General features: G+C 39.8%; 1 protein-coding gene across 4 annotated transcripts in view; it reads right to left on the bottom strand.

The window, feature by feature from the left end:
* Window positions 1-19: 19 nt before the first annotated feature.
* Window positions 20-5,411, bottom strand: part of LOC118389924 (SHC-transforming protein 2-like) — a 33,718-nt gene continuing 28,326 nt past the window's right edge. For all 4 annotated transcript variants that reach the window (XM_035779946.2, XM_035779939.2, XM_035779920.2 and 1 more), the window contains one exon: window positions 20-5,246. The gene's annotated coding sequence lies outside the window, so the exon portion shown is untranslated. The remainder of the gene's footprint in view (window positions 5,247-5,411) is intronic.

Here is a 5,411-nt window from a genome sequence, read left to right as displayed (position 1 = left end):
CCAAAATCATGCCTCTACCTCCTTGTTTAGATGTTTATTTATTGGATAAATAAATACTAAAAGCTCAAAAGTGATAGGACTAACATGCAGAAGCTTTTCATCGATTTCCTCTGTTTTAGGCTAGGCCAGGGATATCGGTGGGGGCTGACATGTGCTCCCATAAAGCCTGACATCCATTAGCCGAATTTCCTAATAAATCCAGATGAAGGGAGAGTGCTGTGGATTGGGTCCAACACACATTACACACCCTTTAGTTTGTCCATTGTCATCTCACACAATTTGACATGATTTTTCAATGTTTCTAATTTTAACAGCGCCTTGGTCATGTGACCTACTGACCTCAAACAAAGTTCAGAATGTCCACTAACTACCCCTATATATTGCACATCCTTTAGTTTGTCCATTTTCATCTCACAGGTTTTTACACTACATTTTTTAACTTTCTAATTTCAATAGCTCCTTGGTCATTTGACCTACTGGACTCAGACAAGGTTCAGAATGTACACTCAGTGGGCCTACATATTGCACACGCTTTAGTTTGTCCATTTTCATCCCACATGATTTCACACGAATTTTGTAAACATTCTAATTTCAATAGCTATTTGGTCATGTTACCTACTAGATTTAAACCAGGTTCAGAATGTCCACTGACTACCCTTCTATATTCCACACCTTTTAGTTTGTCCATTTTCATCTCATGTTTTTACATTAATTTTTCAAACTTTCACATTTCAATAGCTCTTTTGGTCAGAATGTACAGTCAATGGACAAACTAAAAGATGTGCAATATAGAGGGGCAATTAGTGGACATTCTGAACCTTCTTTGAGGTCAGTAGGTCACATGACTAAGGAGCTATTGAAATTAGAGTAATTGAAAAACAGAAAATTCATGTAAAATTGCGTGAGATGAAAATGGACAGACAGGTGTGCAGTGTGAAGGACCACTGAGTGTTACATGACCAAGGAGCTATTGAAACTAGAAAGTTAAAAATGTTTATGTAAAAACGTGTGAAATTAAAATGGAAAAAATAAAGGGTGTGCAATGTGTTGGCATGCTGCTTGTACATTCTGAACCTTGTTTGAAGTCAGTTGGTCACATGACCAAGGAGCTATTTAAATTTGAAAGTTTGAAAAATTAATGTAAAATCTTGAGATGAAAATGGACAAACTAAAAGGTGTGCAATATAGAAGGGTAGTCGGTGGACATTCTGAACTTTCTATGAGGTCAGTTGGTCACATGACCAAGGAGCTATTGAAATTCAAACGTAAAAAAAAGTTTGTACCTTGTTTACGCTCCCTAACTAATTCAACAGGATACAAAATACCGCTTACATTTCCACATGTTTATTAGCTTTTTAACGCGAATTAAGGTCCAAATCGTGAAAATAAGACCTGTACAATGTTGTGCGCAACACCATGACACTTATTTGGAGTCTGTGGCTGAAATGGTTTGAAAGCGCGAATATCCATCCTGAAACTCTTTTTACCTCGGTCCATTTTTGGTTTGTTTGTTTTGGCACCTCTCAAGACCTGTCATTATCACCATCTATGCACGCAACCACTCACTTCTTTCACTTTTAATTAATTAATTCATTTTATTTTGCAACCATTCACTCACACTACTGATTACTGACTACACACACTATTGTTACTTGTTTATAGTTTACTTTAGTTAGTAAATATATTTTTGTTGTTGCCTCTTTGTTACGGGAGATGAGCCGGTCCATGACAAGACCTCAACGGAGCTGAATACCAGCACCTCAAATGTTCTACTGTTTAAGCTCCTGTTCCCCTTAAAGAATATTAGCAGCTCAAAAGTATTGTGCAGTTCCTGAACCTAAATATAAACAGTACCAGCACCCAAAACGAGTACCGGAACATATTTCAGTCCAAGTCAAGCCAGGCACTGATAAGAAGCCTATTGTATTATGTTTCCACTGGATCAGAGCATGACATTTGAGTGGTTATCGAAAGGGAGAGAGCTGGAAAGATTTTTCAGATACATTGAGGAACAAAGTATTGTCGTTCTCAATGGATATAAAAACAGGCTTCGTTTCTTGCTGTTTGAGGTAAAGAAAACAGAGAAACTCCACAGGTCATTCATTAGTGGTGGTGCGTTAAGCCAATCAGATCCCCAATGGGCACATTTATATGACTAGGTTTGCGCACAGGTCAGGTAGCCTATGGGCCTACTTACTCAACATTGACAAGGGCGCTCTAAACAAAAGACAATGACTAAATTGACAGAACGCCTAAATGGATTTAAACAAAACAAAACTTTTGTCTCACAGGTGTAGCATAGGTTGTGCACTCTGCAAACAATGTGTCTACTCCGAGAATGAGAACAGGAACATTGGAATAATAATATTGAATGCATAAACATGGACATTATCGGAATTAATGGTAAATGTACTACTGGTGATATATGTAATGGGGAATTGATATACAATAACAATGAAATGCAAACAATTCACACAATTAAGTTATGAAACAAGGAACGTGCACAAATTGGCAGGAGAGCGCGCATTCTGGAGTGAGAAGTGCATTGTGCATCTGGGCGCATTTATGGCATTTACGGATATGGCCGTAGTGCAGAGCTGTTGTCAAGGAAGTGAGTTTGTGTTTATACAGTATGTACCTCTCCCACCTACCATCAACTAAGCATGTCAATGCTGAGCTATACAGACCCCTCCGCATTGTTACAAAATGTGGGAGGCGCATGGCGATGCCTCTGGAGGCTGCATTACAATCTTATTCTAAAATTGATTAAATAAAATATTTTCCTCATCAATCTACACACAATACCCCATAATTGCAAAGAAAAAACAGGTTGTTAGAAATGTTTGCAAATCTATATAAAAAAACAGAAATACCTTATTTACATAAGTATTCAGACCCTTTGCTATGAGGCTCGAAATTGAGCTCAGGTGCATCCCGTTTCCATTGTTTCCACAACTTGGAGTCATCCTATGGTAAATTCAATTGATTGAACATTATTTGGAAAGGCACACATCTGTCTACATAAGGTCCTACAGTTGACAGTGCATGTCAGAGAAAAAAGTCATGAGGTTGAAGGAATTGTCTGTAGAGCTCTGAGACAGGATTGTGTTGAGGCACAGATATAGGGAAGGGTATCAAAACATTTCTGCAGCATTGAAGGTCCCCAAGAACACAGTGGTCTCAATCATTCTTAAATAGAAGACGTTTGGAACCGCCAAGACGCTTTCTAGAGGCCAGGCCAAACTGAGCCATCGGGGGAGAAGGGCCTTGGTCAGGGAGGTGACCAAGAACCCGATGGTTACTCTAACAGAGCTCCAGAGTTCCTCTGGGGAGATAGTTGTCCTTCTGGTAGGTTCTCCCATCTCTGCAGCACTCTACGAATCAGACCTTTATGGTAAAGTGGCCAGACGGAAGCCACTCCTCAGTGAAAGGGTACATGACAGTCTGCATGGAGTTTGCCAAAAGGCACATAAAGGACTCTCAGACCATGAGAAAGGCCATGCCTACAGTGAAGCATGGTGGTGGCAGCATCATGCTGTGGGGATGTTTTTCAGCGACAGGAAGACTAGTCAGGATCGAGGGAAAGATGAACGGAGCAAAGTACAGAGATCCTTGATCGTCTAAAACATTATTGGTCGACCAACAGCCTAACGACCAAACATCAACCAGTTGACTAATTGAGGTCAGCCCTAAATCAGGCACATTTGAATAACCTTAATTTTGACATATTTTATTGCAAAAATGCATTTAGTTTAAAGAAGAGTAGATACCAGAAAGCCCTGAGGAAGCAAAGGGGTCCTTTTAGAAAAGTTGCATAAAGTATACTAACATCACAGAAAGCAATGTCCTCTCTTTCTTCTTTGAGAGAAAGATACAGCAGAGACCAAAGGATCCCCTATTGATTGATCAAACATGTTGCCATTAACACAGAATCCTGATCAAATCAGTTAGGGCCCATGCCTGCAAAGATTATTGATTGGAGGACTCGTACAATAGAACAGGAAGCACATAATAGGACAACCAATCAGAACACACTGTGGGAGGTGCTACAGTATACAGTATCCCCCCCCCATTAATCAGCAGCTTATAGAAAGTTTCACAATAAAAATGGGTGATTTCTTTCAGTCCACTCTATTCATTGATTAAAGTATGGTTTGGCATGGCAAGAAAATGTGTAATTTGCTCTCAGGGCATACATACATTCCACACTACTGTATTTCTTCGGTGGTAGATGTAGAATGTATGACACTGTACAAGCGATTTGAGAGGAAAGATATGAAACACATGGACAATTAAGGCACTGAACTGAGGAGATGTTCATTATATATACACTGAGTCATGTGTGGTACTGTAGTCTGCCTTCTGAGAGTACAGGCTCTGACCAGTGCTCTCTTCATACAGTAGGCTTGATAATACACGACTCGGGTAGGTATTCAATGACGAGCCAACTGTCCGATACAAACACTTTGACAAGTATGTGGTTATAATTGAACAATCACATTGATATTCAGAGTTCTGCCCATGTATTTTGTGTTATGTAGTCTTGTGGATATTGAGGAGACAGAGGGACAGACACATTTTTTAGGTTTGTGTCTGGTTAGTACTGTATCTCTAAAGCATATGCTATCAGATATTTAAAGCCTGCAGAATTTGGTCCTGAGACTACATATGAATACATCTCATGAAGGTGCAGTTGCTACTTCATGATGAAACAATTGAGTGATGTTTTTCTGCCAGGATTTTCTTACATATCATTTACAATGTTTTTGTCTATGAATGTTCACATTTGTTCAGTGAAAGACACAGGGAACCCAAATCATTCTGGGACTGTGCATGACTACAGCAGTTTGAAATTCAGTATGAGCTGCAACATCATCATGCACTCGAAAATAATCATTTCCTATGGAACAACTACTGTTTGTCACTGTGTGATGTCATCTGACCTCGGACCATCTGTGACCTCTGACCTAGAATTCCATCCTTGTGATTGTCTGGTCTGTTACCTCCCTTTCTGAGGCATCCAGGTGTTTGTTAGCTTAATGACTGCATGCTGAGAGTTCAGGCGGAAATGGTGGACAGTTGTTGGCACTGCGGGAGGAAGCCAAGTACTGTAGCAATGCTCCTGTGTCCTGGGAAAAGGGAGTCGCCTGTGTCCTCCTACCCCAGTGAAAGCTCTGATTCTGGGGATATGGATATGGCAGTGAAGATCTTCCACCCTTGGGCTTACATGGACACACCTCTGACTCCTGGTGAAACAGGCACAATTTGAAAGGATATCACTCAAACACATATTAGAGAACAAGACCAGTACAAGACTAAAATCTAGAACATAAACTTTATTAATACAGTATCATGTATCAATAATATGCCCACACTGAAACAAACATTATCACAAGACAGTCATTTTAATC

Source organism: Oncorhynchus keta, chromosome 1 (genome assembly GCF_023373465.1).
Source record: "Oncorhynchus keta strain PuntledgeMale-10-30-2019 chromosome 1, Oket_V2, whole genome shotgun sequence".
NCBI classification, from domain to species: domain Eukaryota; kingdom Metazoa; phylum Chordata; class Actinopteri; order Salmoniformes; family Salmonidae; genus Oncorhynchus; species Oncorhynchus keta.
The sequence above is the reverse complement of the archived record's forward strand: the minus strand, read 5'-3'. Positions and strand labels throughout refer to the sequence as shown.